Raw genomic sequence first — 19,628 nt, forward strand, 5'->3', positions numbered from 1 at the left:
AAGAACGTATCAAAATTGATGTTTCACATCTCAAAGTGTGTCAATCAAAGACGAATGCATGCAAAATGTTGCGGGTTATGAGATTTGAAAAAACATCATAATTTTAGAATTGTTATATATCAATATTTAATTGTAAGTACATTATTGCTATTATTTATTTCGTGGGGAGATTCTCTTTGCGGCCAATCGGTTTGCGGCGAATTAATTGTTTTAGACCTTAAAATGTAATAATATGCTAATATCTATTTGTAAATACCATAAAATAGTAAAAAATAAAAATAGATTTATAGTACCTTTAAATAGATAACGTTTAAAAATGAATCAAAAATATTATTGTGTATAGTAAAAACTAAAATATATAAAAGTACAAGTTTTCACAAATGTTTTTAAATTATTATAAACAAATTAATCTATCATTATTTACAGTTTAAATATCTAAATTGGAACTTAAAGTGTCCATAACAAATAATTGTCTATTTTTTAGATTTATTTGTTTTAGCATTGATTTTAGATTAATGGTTTTAGTATGAATTACTTATGAAGTTTCTTGTATTAAATTTTCAAAACTTAGATACGAAAATAAAATTGCTTATACATTTTTATACAAATATAAGTATAATTTTGTGGTAGTGTATTGAATTTCCAAGAAGTTTGACTCGGCGAATAATTTATTATCGATATCTGTGGAAAAAAATGTAATGTAATTCATTCAAAAAATTCTACTATAGTACAGTTATCACATTACAAATTGTATGACTTTTAGAAAAAAAATTGACCTGGTAATTTTGTGTTACATTTTAGTTTGTTTTTTTTTTTAATAAGATTTTATTTTTCTAACAATCTCAAAATTATAATTTAATACATTACTATGGTAACGAATTCATTTGAAACTATTTAAATTCAAACCGGTAGTAGAATTCGGGAAAAATTTTATTGACAATGCTTTGGAACTCTCTTACCGTAATTGGTCACAGATATTTTTTCGTGTACAAATATCTTCATTTGTAATTTTCATGTTGCCCTTATTTGATTTTTTTTCTTAAATGATTGGAACAAACCTTTCTATGAGTATTATTTTTAATATCAATGTAAATGTAAAAGCATTGATTATAGAATAGTCAATCGTCTATTGGTCTATTCAATAATCAATGGTAAAAGTAAAACACATTCAACATAGTATCAAATCTAAATAAGCCGGAAAGGTCGCAAATATAATTGTATAGATGGCGCCACTAATTACTCAAATTATAAATAAAATAATAATTTTATGTTATATTATAAATTAATTAGATTTTTTTTTTACCAAGATAGATTTTAGTTCTTTAGACTTTAATAAACATATTCATCGATCGATGTAGATATTCTACACTTTTACAGTAATCTTATTGTCATAAATTTATGGAATGATTGAATGGTATCTAAAATCTAAACATTATTTGATAATGTACTACTATAAAACTACATTAAGTTATACTCAGAAAAGTATGGAGTCTATTCTTCAAGCCTGAGCCTATTTTCGTTGCAAGTATATTTATTGTTTAAACATATTTATAATATACATGCTCTTCATATCGATGATTGCTAATGAAGATTCTTAATACTGCAACTACAAATATCTTAAAAATTAAAAATACATGTTGTATTTAGCAGATTTAGACTTAGAGTAATATTAGAAATATGTATATTTAAACTTCCTACTTCCCCAAGTTCTAACAATGATTTCCCCACAAGTATAGGCAACTTGTGAAGAATATTAAATAAATTTCAATATGAATAGATTTAAGGCTCTGTTATATTTGTTTTATATAATGTTTTAAAATTAATTAATAATTTTGAACATAATGATTTAAAATTATCTATACATTGCATAGTATATAATTAAGTTTAAACACAATTTTCAACATAAGATTTTACTAATGAGCAAGTAATTAATAATTTTTAATGATCAAAAAATGATTGAAGTGACCATTTAAGACAAGTACCTATCAAAACAGCTAATCTTTATTAGTCATGTATGATAGTATTTGAATATTCATTCAAGAACATGAATATAATACATTATTTATTAGTAGATTAAGGTGTATCAAAAATAAAATATTTGTAACTACTTTTCAAAATGTTAGACTATAATATGAAGATTAACTTCTACTTATAAAAAAAATTGATACTGCTAAGAATCAAATTTAATGTTTCATTTTATTTAACAATTTAATAGGTGAATAGTGAAAGTCATTACTTAATATTTCTTAAGTAAAGAAATAAAATCATTAAATTATTAATTATTAAATGTATCAGCAATAAATAGAAATCCATCTTGTAATATTTATGTACTGTGAATGCAGTTTAATAAAGTTTATTATTTTTATAAATAATATTAATTTAAATGTACTATAAAAATTTGTAAGTAATGCTCAGTATACACCATTGAGTTAGTTATATAATAATTAATAAATAATGCAAACCCAAGTATTTCATCGTAAGTAATTAAATAAAATCAATAAATTAAAAAAAAAAATTTTTATTTGTTTTTTATTTTAAGCATTTACATGAATTATATACTATTTAATTCTAAATGGTTATAATATTTAATGTATATTTATAAATAAAAATATTTAACTAAATGTATTTACTATTTAACAAAATACCAGTAGATATCAAAAAAGTCAAAACATTGATAAAACATCAATATTTTTTATTCATCAAATTCGCTTATTTTATTTTTTTGTGATTTTTGTTCATCATAAAGCTGATTCATAAGCATTTCATTTTCTCTCATAGTTGATTCTATTTTGTATGGTTTTATAACATATCTAACAACCAACATAGATGCAAACCAGCTCAAACCAACAAATGCTAAAATTTTGTTGAAATTACCGGTGAGTACACCACCAGGTTGAACGGGTTTTACATTTTTATTCATTCTTTCTGGAAAAAAAGACAAAAATAAATAATTAGACAATGCACTATTGAAAACAAAAATAAACATTTTAAGTTCATATGAGTAAGCAAAAAAAAAAAAAAACAGAAACCACGACCACTAAATCGACAACTACAAATAGGAATGTCATCAATCGATTTAATTATATTATTAAACGTGACACTGTAATTAATAGGCATATTTAATATTTCATATAAAAGAAGTTCTTCTTTTATGGAAAATATCACATGCTTTCAGAATACGGCGGTGACTATTTGGACAGTGTATCGAAAACGACAAACCTTAATTTTCTTGTGTCGTTCGTTGTCCAAAGATTCGAAAAACGGCTTCCAAACGTACACTCCACCAAACACTCCTATTGCTGAAGCGATTATGATTTTTGTCCAAGACAAGCTCCGTTGTCTAGTTATGTATTTGCGCATCATATCAGCAACCTGGCCGTAAGTATACGTCGGATTTTAGTGATTGTACGGGTTGGTGCAATACACTCGCTTATCATTATCAAGCGGTCCATGTGAGCCTATAAATAATACAGCGTTGTTGTAGTAGGGCGGCTTGATAAATCGTTATCAGTGACTTTTCAGTAAAGTCGTCGATGTCGTTCGTAACATCTAGTAAGTGTTGATAATAGTAAAATTAATTTTTTTTTATTGATAATGATTAATAATATAATTAAATAATGTCTTTCACGGACGGATGAATGACGGTTAAAGATAAAATAATCTATTATTGTCTTAATTCGCGAGACGTAGAGGATTTAAGATAATCTCTTAAATCGCGATGGGACGTATCCACTACCCATAGCTGTTGATAACAGTAGCGATTATTAATTTTGTTAATTCAACTTATAAATCGTCATGCTGGCGGTGGTAGTCGGGGTTGGGCACTCTCTGGAGTCTAAAGACAAGAATATTATAATAATAACGACTATTAAATCGAGGTAGTAAATCTCGGACTGTGGCCTGTCGGTGATCCGACGTGGAGGATTAATGTCTATCAGATTTATTATTACTATTATTAATAACATACGTGCGAGGTATGTACTATGTACTTATAATATGTTTTATATATATATATATTATATACAATACAATATTATTATTATGCGCGCGAGCGGCTACCGAGTAAACGGACGGACAACTATTCAACTACAACAGTCAACAATTCGTCCGGCCGGTGGAGGGGGCAGAATAAAATAACAAACAAGTGTTATTTTTTTCTGTTTAATCTTAAACCGATAGGCGGGATGCAGGGGCGGTGGTCTGCCGGTGGATTTAATACGACCGCTCAAGGTCACCGGCTCGCGCAGAGTGGTTAAGGTTAAGCGTTTACACGGACATGATGTCATAGTGACATCACTCACGTCGTAACCAGTTGTGTTGTTACTTGTTTGAGCGCGCAACCGTGTGCGAACGCCGTGTCTCGCCCGTGCACACGTTTGAAAACAGACACACGCACGCGCGCGCGAACTTAAACGGTCACACACCCGTACGAAAAATATTTCCAGAAAAAAGTTTATATTTTCCCACCCTTTTCCGACGGAACTCTGCCCGTTGCCCGGGGCCATTCGCCCTGGTGCCCTATCGTCAAACGTCTGCCGAGCTGCGTCCTTCCGTTTCGCGAGCGGATTAGTAAAAGATTGTTGTCGAGCTGCAGCGTACCGGCGATGTCGTAGCACACATAGCGTGATAACGAGACGCCTCCACCGAACGGAACACCTGTTGATCATCTGGAACGAGCGCGGGATACGCGACGTGTGAATCCACACGTAGTTCTGTCGACGTTCGTCGGTCACTGGTTGCGTTGTCCGTACGGGATTTCGGATATTACGGTTTTACGAATGACACGAGAAAAACATCAGAAGAACTACAACACAGCGTAAGTCACATATATATAACGGATTTATATGGTGTACTGTCCGTTTTCTAATTTTTCTTTTTATTATTATTATTATTATTATTATTATTAATAATAATATTCTAAGTTGTTGTTTGTGGGCTGTAATCGCCCGGACTGATAAGAGCGGCGAGCAGAGCGAGTGTACAATGTTTTTACAACACGATTAGTCTTATCAGTTTACTTTTTTTTCTCCCATTCACGATTGGTCGGTTACAACAAAATATGATCTGCTCTAGTTTTAATACTCGTGTTCGGGTAATGAACTTATGGACAACAGGACAACATATTAAGTTTTTGTTAATACTATTTTGAAACATTATTATCGCTTCAACTAAAATCTAATTCGCATAACTCAACATAGCTCCTAAACAGGCTAAACATCAAAAATTATTGTTACCGAAGTCCGAAAGTATTAAATTATTTTTGGAAGCAATTCATTCGTATGAAATATAAATGTTAATACTTGGTATAATTTAAAAAATATATTAACTATGTTGCATAAAGTTTCGTTCGTACAACTTGCAAATTTGCATAAAATTATTATTTTTTTGATAATATTACACACACTTATTGCGTATTGTGTGTACATTGTACAATAAATTGTATAAGTAGTCTAAATAATATAGATCGTCTATTATATATTGATTAACCAAAAAATCGTTTTTATTTTATGATCTAGGTATTGAATCCAATAATTATAGATAATATTACATGCAATACGTGTAGGTACACATTATTTTGCTAATAGGTAGTACCTACATTATTATTTTATTTTAATATTTTACAATAATCGTAATTAATTACATTTATTATTAATGTGATGAAAATAAATTTAGTATATAGTAAATTTAATACAATGATACAGATAATACTTACTAAACTTAAGTGTGCTAATTGTTATTATTTAATAATATATGCGAAAATTTTGCTTCAAAATTATTAAGACACTTCAATTTTTTTTTTTTTTAAGAAAGATATTGTTGCATCTAAAGTAACTATAGTTTATAATGATATCAATTTTTATTTTTATTGAGTTAAAATCACCTTTATAATTGTTATTAAAGCTTAACTTCTTGAGTGGTTAATAATTTATCGTAAGATACTATTTCGTATTTTCGTTGTAATAAATATAAATACGACATATATATATCAAATTATTGTAATATTCAAGGGGATTTGAATTTAAATGAAAATTTATCCGGCGCAATTGAATTGGCTCTCCGATACTTAAGTCAATATTTTACCTTTAATAAGTATTTTTGAATTGACTCCCAAGAATTTACTATTGAATTGGCTCCCTAATATTTTTTTAAATGTCAATATTTTAAAGTTAGTCGTTATGTCCTAGAGTGGTTGACGTCAGTATGATTCTTAATCTTAACACATGGTTTACGATATTACATTCGTATATTTTACATCGTTACGTTGAACGTTATATAAAACAATTGCGTTGTATTGTATTGTAAAACAATTACATTCATCGATCCACTCAAAAATAAATATATAATTATAACATTGAACTGTGAAATAAAAAATACAAATTTTTGAATAATAATTGAATGTTTATAATTTTAACTAGAAAATATTCAATTATTATGCATACTATTACATATTAATTGCTTGTTTTGTGCTTTCTAAGCACGTCATTATAATATATATGTATATTGTATAAATGCAAAATTAAATAAAAAAATGATGTTAGACTATTTTTCGTAGTCTATATTTATTGGCTAATATTTTTATTTATTGAAACCTTGTATTTATACCTTTGTCATATTTTCGAATTTCATCTTCTAAAAATTGTATTTTATCTCTAATTTCTTTCTGGTGTGGTTTTGTTGTATTGAATCTTATAATAAATTTTGTATTAGATTGAATACTTTATAATATATTTAGAAAGTTTAATATATTTGGATGTGGAGAATAAAATTGCGAATTAAATTTGGAATGAAAAGATTCGTACGAGTTAGTTGTACGATATATGCTACTGTTTTTTTCTGCCTAAATTTCTGGTGAAAATGTTGAATCATTGTTAATATAATTTTTTAATAAATAATCATTAAATTTTGTATGGTTTTCATTCATAGACTGTATTTCAGCTAATTCGTCAGAAAATCAATCCTTAACTGATTGTGGATCTAGGAATAGTAATCCAAATATATACTTTAAATATTGGCCTATTTCTGTATTTTGCACGTACTCTGATGAAAGATGAAATTTTTTTATTGTTTTATACCAAGATTGTCCTAGGACCTAGGTGAAACCGACTACCACGAACTTAAGTCAATGGCCAAACATCATTTATTGCATTATGTATAGCTATTTCAAAGTCAACATAATTAATTACTAAGAAATTTTAAATTGTTTTCGGTGCTAAATGATAAAATCCCTTTTTCTGCGTTATTAACTTGTAAAAATATATTACCTCATATTATGTTTTTACGTCCATATTGTCATTCAAAATATCATGCACCTCTTGTCTATTATGAGACAAATTTGGTCGTTAAGACGCTCGAACTTGAAATATATCGTGTTTTATATATGTCACATCTTTGGTTGTAATTGCATTTGTATTATTCACCCTTCACCCATAAATATGAATGAAATAACTTGGAAAGGCGTTCTCTCATATTATCCGTGGCCTTACGTTTCAAATTATTGCCTATTTTTTGACATTTCATTTTATTTTCTTCGTCTGGATCGTAGTTATATTTTAGATTACGTGATGTCCACACGATATCCTTATTTTCCAATACTTTTAAATTGGCAGTGCATCCTCTTTTAGTACATTTATACCAATGTTGATCATTTTGTAGAAGTTTGTGAAAATTAAACTTAAATTTGTTAACTATAAAAATTAATTTTCCCTTTTTGCTCAACATTTTCTTAACGGAATTCATTTTTACACACTCGCGTGAACACAGTGTATCTACTAATAAAGTATAGTACATTGCTATTGTGGTCATCAAATATTAATGAACAAATAAATTAGTGTATTGGAGTCACAGATAATCGATTATTGTAGTAGATTAAAACGATTAAGGTGATAGAACTGAATTCAATAAATATGTAGGTATATATACTATAATATAGATATATTCTGCGCTATACTGTAATTGAGAGGAAGTTTTCTGACTATATCAGGTTGACGTCGTGAAATTAAACGCGTTTAATATGAGAACACCTGGTTAAATAGTAATATTTTACAGTTTAGGGAGTCAATTCAAACATAATACATTTTTTAGGAGCCAATTCAAAGGTCAATTTCATATTTACCCAAAATTGGGAGCCAATTCAAAAGAGCCCAATTTATCAACAATTATCATTACGTAATATACTATTCATTATTCATAACAGGGCATTTCTTGAAGGTTAATGGAAACAAAAAAAAATTAAAAATTTATAATCTATAAAAAACACTTACATTTTACACAAACTGGTATTTAAAAAGAAGTAAAGAAGTATTTACTATTTAATACTTATTAATACTAAATAAGTGGCTTGGCGTGGTGCGTTGGCTGCTATCAGTCGCGGAATGCGAGAGAGTAAGTAACGACCACAGCTACTAGCTCCCGGATGGGTGACCACTCGGGATCATAGTGGTTAAAAACCTTGCCACACATACACGTGTTTGTTATCAACCGTAACAATCGTAAAATACAACCTACCGTACCAACCTTACCCCTTACCATAGTTCATAACCCTTACAAACAGCTAATGGCCCTAGTTGCCGGGCTTAAGTTCAATTAAAAAAAAAAAAAAAATACTAAATAACTTTTTCAAAATAGTATTAAATAGTTTAGATACAAAAGAAACAATAATAATTATTATGTTTGAAAAGAATTTTTAGTGGAAAATTTACATCATGCACCTAATAAATTCAAAAATCTCATTTTGAAAATTTGAACTGCAGAAACAGAAATTAAGCTGGTTGTACTTGATTTGTAAAATAATCGTATTCTAAAAATGAATAAGAGATAAAATCTTAATTTCTCAATATATCTCTATAGTTTATGTGTGAAACATGAAAACAATTTTTTTTCTCTTCAGCTTTAAATATAATAATATTCTAATAATAATTCTGGTTGTAACTGAAGTATAATAGTCTGATAGTAATTTTTCTATGTATTAATTTAACATTAACATATTTCTTTTATGATCACTAACCTAAATAGGTTAAAATGAGTAAGGATCAGTGGATCAGTGTTAGACAAGTTTTAAGTAGCCCATCATCGATTTGAAATGTAGTCTAGTAGGAAAAGAACATTTTTCAACTTTAAAAATATATTATTTTAGTACCTAAATAACATTTTGTTCTCGTTTGGTTCTTAAAAATATATCAAATATCAAAATACACTTCTATTATTACAAGGTATAGTAAAATATTATAGTATTTTAAAATTGTTTTAGCCTGTATTATATTTTATACTATATTACCATTACACTACGTTTATGGATAGTAATTGAATACACATCGAACGTACATAAACATATATAAATCCAGAGGTATGAAATTTATGAAATTTATAAAAAAATGTATAGATAATGTAAATAATTATTATTTTGGCTAGTTATTAGTATTCTGGATAAATTTCCACTAATCCACCATTTAAGTATTTTAACATACCTAAATGTGTCACTGTTAATTATCATGTTTGGACGTAGGTATAGTGATAAATGATTATTATATTGTTTTTTACAATAATCAAAAATATACTATGTTTAGAATTAAAATGTTTTGAAATATATTTTATGTCAATTTTATATGACAAAATTATAACCGGTTATGATTTTTATAATATACAAATTTTGTTAAAAACACTAAACTGTTATTTGAACATTGTGATAATGCAGGTATGTTATAATAAGGTAATACCGTAATTATTAATTTTATGTTTCAATAAATGTTTGTAACTTCTAAAACATACGGTTAATTGAATGATACCCGATACTCATCATCTTCTACTAAATTTAGAAAAGAATGTTTGTCAGTATGCTTCTTGAAATATTTTAAAATTTTTTTTTTTATTAATAAATTATTTAATAATAATATTTTAGCTCAATCTAAAACATCTCCATTTTGATAGTAGCATCTTCATATAGAAGAATTTTGAGCAAAGAAAGTATTCATTTCATTTTTATTAATGTCTTCTTTTTTTATTCATATTCATTTAAGTTAACTTATTTGAGTCTACGAGTATTTTAGCCTTTAGGCCTTAGATTATCAAAAATTATCATGATTAAATAGAGCTACCCTCCTGTGTATTAAAATTCTGCTTAGATTATATACAAATAAATATAATACATTGTTTATGTACTTAGCCTATTTGTGTTATAAGACCTAAATTGTATACTATCTTTTTATAAAAATGTTGTTATATATATATATATATATATAAAAAAAAAAAAACTTAAGATACGATAATGTTTAGTGATAAAATATGATGTTCAATTGTCGTTTATTTACGCTAATGTTTATGTTTATGATGTTTAACCGCCAACATTTAGTTAATACTTAAATTTTAAAATATTAAATAGTATATGTACATAGCCTATGGATAGCAAACTGCTAAAACTCCTTTAGATCCTCCCTCTTCGATACACTATTCATTACATAATTATTACAACGATATCACACTAAACTATTGTTCACCATAGTAAAATAATCTTTCATATTTTTTTATAGAGAAAAATATATTTTTCCACTTTAAAAGTTAAATATAAATATTAAATACTTCTATATACTGACCTGTAAAAATAATTATTTTCTTTAGTTAATTCTAATCAAATTTTTTGTATTTTATGCTAGGCTTTCAAAGTTTTTTGATTAATTAATACCTAAACATCCTAAACTATACAAATTCATAAATTTAAATACAAATAACAACTATATATTTGTTCATAGTATACAATACAAAATGTTTAGTCTTAGTTACAAATTATTTATTTTCAAAATAATTGAATAATTACATAACTTAAAAATATGAATTCATTCATACCTACTGTATGAAAATTCTTTATCACAAAATTAAGTGAAACGTGCCGATTATTTATATTTATATCGGATAAGTAAAAATAGAAAATATTATGTATTATATTTAAATTAATAATAATGTTTTCACAATATATTACGATTAGCGATAAGTGAAATTAATTTTTTTTTTAATATGCATATTTCTAATTATTAATTTATTATATTACATATCGATAATAATTTAACTAATATTGTTAATGAACTGTGTAAAAAAAAATATGTATAATTTATTAAAGTTTGTAATATTTAATAGTATAAAAATATAAATGTATTTTAAAATGAAAAAAATTGTAATCATAAATTTTTAAAAAATACCATAAAACCAGAAAAATGTATATGTTTAATAAAAAGAGTAAACCTCTTAAAGATAGCAAAATGTATTATTTATTTTCTAAAACGTTAATACTTTTTTAATATATACTTAATGAGTATTTTAAAGTTTAAAAAAGATCTTGTTCATTTCATTTCGATTATTTTGATGATTTTTATTATAGTATAAAGTAATAACGTAATAAAGAATAAATCTTTTTATGGACTCTATAGTCCATAGCGTTATTGTTCGTGTAAAGAATCTAAAAATTTAAATACCTATAATATAGTATAATATTATGTTTAAAAGGTATGGATTCTTATAAATACTCGAGAAACATTGACTAATTAATCATGTTATTTTAGACACCTCAGGTTACTTGACACGGATAGGTACAGCAAGAATTTGTTCGGACTGCGATATTATCTTTTTTTTCGCCCACCTATACTAACCAATACTATAGGGAAAGATGTGTGCTTCGGGGTGTATAAATGTGCCGCCCCCCTTCAATACACGCGATCTAACCGGTTGATCCGGTCTTCTCTTGTATGCAAATTGCATACTGCCGGCCGGCGTATACTGATTTTTTGCGCGACTTAATATCATAACTAGTGACTCCGCCTTAAAAATATCCCGTCATTCGTATACCGTTAACATTATATGTACATATTATTCCGAAGCCAATCTATATTTTTGTTTAATTTTCCAATTTATTTTTAATTTAACTTAAGTTAATTTGTAAATATTGCTTCAAAATTTATTTTTGTAGGTACACTAATTATAGAAATAACAACAGAAAATTGTAAGTAGGTACTGTTTATTAATTTAACTATACAACCTAAATTAAGTGTCTATTTGCTTGCTTAAAGCAAGTAAAAATTTCAGTTTTTAACTTTTATTTTTCAGTTTAAACACTAAAAATATCATTATTATGATTAAGTTAATGATTAAAATTAAATATTTTAAAGAGGACATTAAAGTCATATTAATAATGTAATAAACTAGAAAAAAAAATGTGTTTATATATTATCTTAATAATCAAACATATAAGGTAAATTAACATATTTAAATGTTAATAATCTTAAAGTTTTTAAAGAAATATATTAATCGTATTATTATTTAAAAAATATAGACACGAGTTCTACTGTACTTTAAATGCAGAGTGGATTACTATTATAGTTGTGTTAAATTTTAACTAAATATTGTATTATTGTTTTTTAAAACCATTTTTGAAGGGACATGGTCACAGAGCCCATATCACTTAGTATATATTTCGAGATAAGTTATTTTAATATAGTTATTAAAGTCATTGATTCTACTTTAAATTTTACGGTAGATTGATGCAATTTTTCTTGAATAATGTAGTATTTAAATATTTTAATTATCATAATAATAAACATTTATATCAATTTGTATACTCAAAATTCAATTTTTTCTTTCTATAAATACAGTAGAATAGTAAAAATAGATTCATAGTATAAATGAAAAAAAAAACTATATAAGTTTTGAGTTTCCACAAATATATTTTTTTAAATTATAACAAAATAATTAGCATTGTTATTTATCGTTTAAATAATTAATTTCGTCCAAGTTTTAACTTAGAAATTCTTTATATTATATTTATTTTTTAGACTTTAGGATTTTTATCTGAGCTACTCATGAGAAATCTTGAATTAAATTTTTAAAACTTAAATATAAAAAGAAAAGTTTTTATGAAAACTACAAAATAGTTTGATATTTTTGTAATTTTATCAAAATTCTAACTTCAAATGTATATCTTAAAATAATGTATTATTTTATAATATTTTTATACAAAAATCTTATACGTGGGATCTTGTATTAAACTTCGAAGAATTTTGAAACGGTGAATAATTTTTTATCGATATTTACATAAAAAAAAAAATAATAAAATGAAAATTCGTGCAGACATACAAAAACACTATTCTAAATCAATACATTCATCGTTCCGCTCAGAATCTAAAATAAGATATAAATTAAATTATTTTAAAGTAGAACTTTAAAAGATTTTTATCTACATTGATAATCCGAGAATAATATTACAAAAACTATCAAATACTGTAAGGTATTGGGGATGAATCTTAACTAAATGTATAAAAAAACTTCTTTTATGCATAAACAGTTGTTAACATTTTAAATCAATATCATACTAACTACTTACTCAAATATACATATTTTATATCATTAAATATTTTCATGAAAATTAATTAAGTTTGGTTTTATTTATTATATTTTGTATTGTTTTCTTGTATTCTTGTCACTAATTTCTAGTTTCATCTATTCCATCAGACCTTTTTATACTTGGGGAATGTTATATTACAAGCCAATACAGATATAGTTTAAAAACCTATTTATCCTGTAACCTCATCGAAGAGGGGAATATTTAATCTTCGGTAACAGAAATCATATTTTGATATTATTTATAAAATTTTAATTCAGTGTAACTACACGTAATGACTAATAACTGAGTCAATGATACTGGCGGAATTGGTAGGTCCGCCGTTTAGATCATATAGGTAAAATGTATAGAATGTTATTATTACCATATACAATATAGATATAATAAACATTTCATTTTGTATGTATATATACATATATGCTGTATAGAGTTACCATTATAGTAATTAAAACAAAAGAAAATATTATAAAAATAGTTTTATGTATTACATGCTTACGTAAAGCTTTTAATAATCCGCTTTTCTTGGTTTAAACTATGGCTACAAATTTTTTCTAGTTATAAACTTATAACTTAGAACTAGAGTTGGGAAAGTTTTTTCTTAGTAATAATAAAATATGTTTATATATAAGTTTTCAATTATAAATAAGAAATATGCAATTAAAGTATGCTTAAACAACTGTATACAATATGTTATAATTTTAAATAAAAAAAACTAAAAAAAAAAAAATAAAAAAAAAAAAATAATGATAAATGATTATATTTATAAGGAAGAAAGGTATTTTGAAGATTTTGATTAGATGAAAACTTTTTTAGCTAAAATGTATTAAAAATTAATTTCTTTTAAAACCTTAGTTTATTTTCTATCGCACCGATATTATTGGTAGCTATTGGTTATGGACTGGGTACGATTTCATAATACCTAGAGAAATTATTATTTTTATATCTATTAATATATAAAATAATTTTCCAAATGTGTTTTTATTTGTCCAAATTCATTTGACATTAACTTAACTAAATACATATTTCGAAAAATTTCAAAATATTATTATATTTTTATAATATATTCTAATACGCATTTATATTTATTTGAAATATTAACAAAATATGAAATATAAAATTTTTAATTTAGTTTCCTAGAATTATAAGAAGTAACTAAAAATTTAAACAGATCGAGTATCTAAGCGTTATAACACTAATAATCATCAAAGAATAATTGACCCTGTCTTGTTCAGTCCACGTAAAAAGTTCATTAAGACTTTTCAGATAATGAAAAAAAAAAATTGATGTCATATTAAATTTATTTACTTTATTGATAGATTAAGTTTACTTGTAATTTTTAGAATACTCTTTGTTTCCTTTTCTCCTACTTCAATCATAAATATTAGACATAGGAAAAAACTATAGTTAAAATCTTATTTTCAATTTTATAATTTTTAAGTAAGTTAATAAGACCATCAAGTACTCAATGATGGTAAAAAAATATAATTATATATTAAAAATGTATTTTATATAAATAAATATCCAACAAACGTAAATTTTATAAACTGATAATTTGTAAAAATGTATTAAAAATATTTATTTGTTTTACAATTATATGTATATTATTTTTGTTATATACTGCAATATATATCATTCCGATATTATGTATCGAGATTTTACTAAGTTTTTAAACGTGAACATGAGAAGAAAGAACATATTTTGCTTTAAATAATACCGGAACTTCTTGTAAGGTCATTGGGTAGAAAAGATGAAGTAATATAGAAGCATGCAATCAAGGGGCCCTGGTGTTACTATTTACAATTTACCTACTATTACAGCAGAGACTAAACATAATATTTATAAAATCATGATTGTAGCTTAGGTTCAAATGATTTTTTAATGTTCCTCTGGTTTTATTTGGGTTATTTTTGAAGTTTTTGTGTTGGTTAATATATCATGTTGATAACGTGGATTAAAAGCATACATCTCGTGCAGTTGTTTGTTTCATAGGAACCAAAAGTTAACAAGGGGTTTTGACTGTTATTCTTAGAAATTTGATTTAAAATATATTTCAATTTTTTATTTTATTAAAGTAATTATAACCCATAAGAAGTATAAGGAAGTTAGAAGTGATTTTAATATTGCTGTATATAGCAGTAGAGAGCATTTTATATCTGCTGCAGGGTTGATGTATGGTTTAATAAGGATATCTATAAGATTTTTATCCTCTTGCATCTTTGGTTTAGTTTTTTATTCATGTGAATTATTAATTTAGGTATATCCTTAAGTATTTAACTAAATTATCCTTTGTATTCAATTGTATTTCTGGGTTGTTAATGTGTACTTTGGCTAGATTTACGTATTTTCTCTAAGTAAATATCTTGGCTTCACTTTTAATGGGATTTAAAGTAAGTTTAATATTAATAGTTTACTCAAAATTACAGGCAGAAGATATATTAGTAAAATTTTATATTATATAATATTAATTATTTATTATTTTTTGAAAAATTTATGTACCTATGCTTTGTCAAATAAATATCATGGATTTATTCAATGATAAAAAAGAATTTATTTTTAATTATTATTTTCTTTTAGTATCGTATTATATAGGTATAGGTTTTAAATAGTTTCATATTTTTTATTAGAAACTTGGTTATTCATAACTATACCTACTAATATATTATTAACCATAATATAATACGCAACTAGACCTCTAAAACGTGAGGTGCTAAAACTGTTAATACCTCACAGAGCCATGGTATTTCACTAAAAGAATAACAGTAAGATCTAAAAAAATAAAGGGTGCTAAATTTGAACTAAGGGATGCTAAAGACCCTTTTGCACACCTCTGTGCATATCCGTGATTAGAAATTATAATTTATGGACTAGTATTAGAAAATGAATTTAAGTTGATTTATTTGTTTTACATTGTGACTTTATTTTTTCAATTCAGTTTAATTAATATCACGAGTTGTGATTACGATTTACGGAAAAATAGAAATATGTCTATTGATTTACTTGGTTTGTCTGACATGAAAATAAAATGATTAATATTTGTTAGGTAAACCTTAAATAAAGTGTAAAAAGGTATCCCTTATCTTTTTGATTTTACATTTTTTTTTTTTTAATAATTGCTTAACAAACAGTTATTTAATAATAACTTAATTTTATTAAAATACCATAAAAAATAATTATTATATAATGTTTTAATGAATTACATTATATAGTTGTAGTTTTGGTCTTTTGGACCTTGATAAATTTGAACAAAACTTTTATTTTTATTTTTAAATGTAATATTATATTAATTATTAAATATAATATACATCGTACTATTGTACATTTTAATATGTAAGTATTTAATGATTGAATTTTTATTTTTTTTTTTTTATTAAAATATAATATTTCTTAACACTATATCTATAATTATCTAATTACCTTATTCTAAAATGAATATATTTTTTAATAAATGTTCTTTTAACTTTTAAATTAATTCAAATATAACATATTTAGTTAAATATTTTTATTTATTTATTATGTATGTTAAAGGTACACTGTAAAATTGTATTTTTATTAATGTAATTTGAATCAGACGAAAGTAAAGTATAGTATGCTGTTTTAAAATAACCTTTGTGAAACACATGGTCAATAGGTCATGTTTTTAGAAACATTCTGGAATCTTACTAAAGGTTATACTTGTATTATAAGTTATAAGTTATAACCAATCTAAAGTAAGCCTATTTATAAATATTAATCTAATTATTCAATTTATTTTAGTTAAACTGCATAGAGATGCAATGACTGATAGAAAAATATAGACTTTTATTCAAAATATTGTTGTTTCGCATGCGTTTTATACATATTTTTGAGTTATGTAACTTAATCAGCACAAATGAACATCGATAAGAATTAATTAGTGTTTAGTTCATATCCCAGTGAAAGGTACCCAGTACGAAGTACAAAAGTTGTCAGTTGGTTATAATAACATATTTGTTTGAACGTGAATTTATGATTTATTTAGCCTATTTAGATTTTAGGTACATGTTATTGCAGTTCGCTACTTAATTTATTATTTTAATATTTCTTTAAAAGTTGAACATACTTATATGCTTGGAATTGGATGAAAATGTGTAGGTATTAATAATGTAGTAGCTTATGTAAGTAATTAATTAACATTTTAATTAATAATAAAAATATATCATTTAAAAAATACACGAATCACTTGAGTACAAGTAGTGCTTAATAGTTTTATATCAATATGTTATTTTCTTTTAAAAATTGATAATTTATAATGTTTTTTTTTTAATTTATGTAAAAAAAAAAAAAAAAAAAATACAAAAAATATTAAATACTTAAGTATAATAACAAAAAAAAAATCAAATTTACAATTATTAATGTAAATTATTTATTATTCTTAGAATAGTATTTTTAAGACATAATTTTTATACGATGCAAATATAAACTAGTTATAAGTTATAATTATAATATAATATAAAACCGGAATTTGTGTAATATTAATACAAATAATATAAAGATGAAAATTAAAAAAATATCTTGTGCCTTTGAAAATTTACATAAAATAATGTATTTATTTGTTTTAGTTAAGTTTATCAGCTTTATTGTAAATATTAGTAGATATAATTATGTAAGTATTTAACTCTTATGATACTCTTTAAGTAAATTAAATTATTACCATGGTTCCTCCTCCAGTCCTCGATATCATAAGAAAAAAAAAAAGAAAGTAAATTAAATTATTAACAGATAATACCCTCATATTTTAATGCGTTATTCTCCGATTAAATTTAACCATTTTCCATTATTTACATAATGTTTTATAATGTTTATTTTAAATCACCTGTATAGTTAGTGATTTGAAAAATTCCTAGTTATGCTATTTATGCATACCAATTGTTAAATTGATCTAAAAAAGAGCCTCAATAATCCATTAATCTTCTAACTCAAAACACAAAATACTGAATTAGTAATAAAGCTTAAAATATGAAAATAATAATTTCGATGATTAATAAGAAATAATTATGTTTGTAGTTAAGTTTATTATTTGCTGCTACTATTATGAAAAAAAAATCAAATTAATATTTAAAAATATAAGATTTATTTTTATTTAGTAAAATATCAGTAATAGGCAATAGCTATTGTTTTTATTAAATAATTTTCAAACAATACATGTAGTATCTTGTATATAACATACTCTACATGCCATAATATAATTATAAGATTATTGTTAAATTTATTATTTCATTAACATACTAGTATGCTACAATTGTACTACACAATACGAGATTACGTATTATCAACTAAAAAAAAATAATTCTAATTGAATGATAAATCTCTTATTATTTTTAAGTACATGTTCAAAATTACATACGTATTATATACATATTCAACAGAAGTTTCCACTAAAATTGTTTTAGTACTTAATTATCAAACCATAAAAAAAAAACGACTTAAGTACCTAATACCTATAGATGTCATGTAGAAGTACAGTATACAAGTTAATTCATTATAAATGCATAATAGAGACAATAGTAGGTTTATTTTGATTATAAATACCCACATAGATATTTAAAAAAAATGATTGTTAATTAATAATAGTACAGAATTTAAATATATTATAACTATATACTATATTATACAATAAATACATTATTACTTATTTACTTGCATAAATATAATGGAGATATTTAAAATATGAGTACATATATTCTTATGTTTGTAACAATAACAGTACATCTGTATAGTCTTTTTGTCTTATAAGTTAATTTGATTTGGACATTTGACTATGTTTTAAATAGTTTGGTAATAATATTATTTGACTTGAGATTTCCTACTTGATTAATACGCAATAGCACTTGAATATTTAGTATTATGAAGATATTATAAACATACAAATTATAGATTAAATAAAATTGAAATATATATAGTGAGAAATTATTATATATTTTGTAATACAGGGCAAAAATTGTAAATTGTAATTTTATTGTTTTAGATTATCTCTCAGTATTTTTGTATATAATAATAAAATGTTTAGTTGGTACAATTGAATTTTGAATATTTTTACCCGAAAATTATTAATTACTTCAAACAAATTATTAGTATTAATGGGGCAGGAGCATGTAATGATTTCATCCTCCCATAATTCAATTATAATTTAAAGATTCGATAAGTATGATTTGTTTTAGATTAAAAATACAGTTTATGACTTGAATCACTTCGTCCAGTATAATGTTCCAATATTCATTTTAAATACGGATTT

The 19,628-nt window shown here is 24.6% G+C and overlaps 1 protein-coding gene and 1 long non-coding RNA gene across 3 annotated transcripts in view; one reads left to right on the plus strand and one right to left on the minus strand.

The window, feature by feature from the left end:
• Positions 1-2,654: 2,654 nt before the first annotated feature.
• On the minus strand, positions 2,655-4,688 carry LOC112604163. 2 transcript variants are annotated; one of them, XR_003115211.1, is made up of 3 exons: positions 4,600-4,688; positions 3,220-3,458; positions 2,655-2,925 (listed from the first exon to the last, which is right to left on the minus strand). It is a non-coding gene; the product is annotated as an uncharacterized LOC112604163 (long non-coding RNA). The 2 variants fall into 2 exon arrangements; XR_003115210.1 differs by lacking the exon at positions 4,600-4,688 and adding an exon at positions 4,468-4,551.
• A 43-nt stretch (positions 4,689-4,731) lies between these two features.
• The window catches only part of LOC112604161 (myocyte-specific enhancer factor 2-like), an 83,318-nt gene continuing 68,421 nt past the window's right edge, over positions 4,732-19,628 (plus strand). The window contains exon 1 of the mRNA XM_025353063.1: positions 4,732-4,816. The gene's annotated coding sequence lies outside the window, so the exon portion shown is untranslated. The remainder of the gene's footprint in view (positions 4,817-19,628) is intronic.

Source organism: Melanaphis sacchari, unplaced genomic scaffold (genome assembly GCF_002803265.2).
Source record: "Melanaphis sacchari strain LSU unplaced genomic scaffold, SCAv2.0 Contig11_pilon_pilon, whole genome shotgun sequence".
NCBI lineage: Eukaryota > Metazoa > Arthropoda > Insecta > Hemiptera > Aphididae > Melanaphis > Melanaphis sacchari.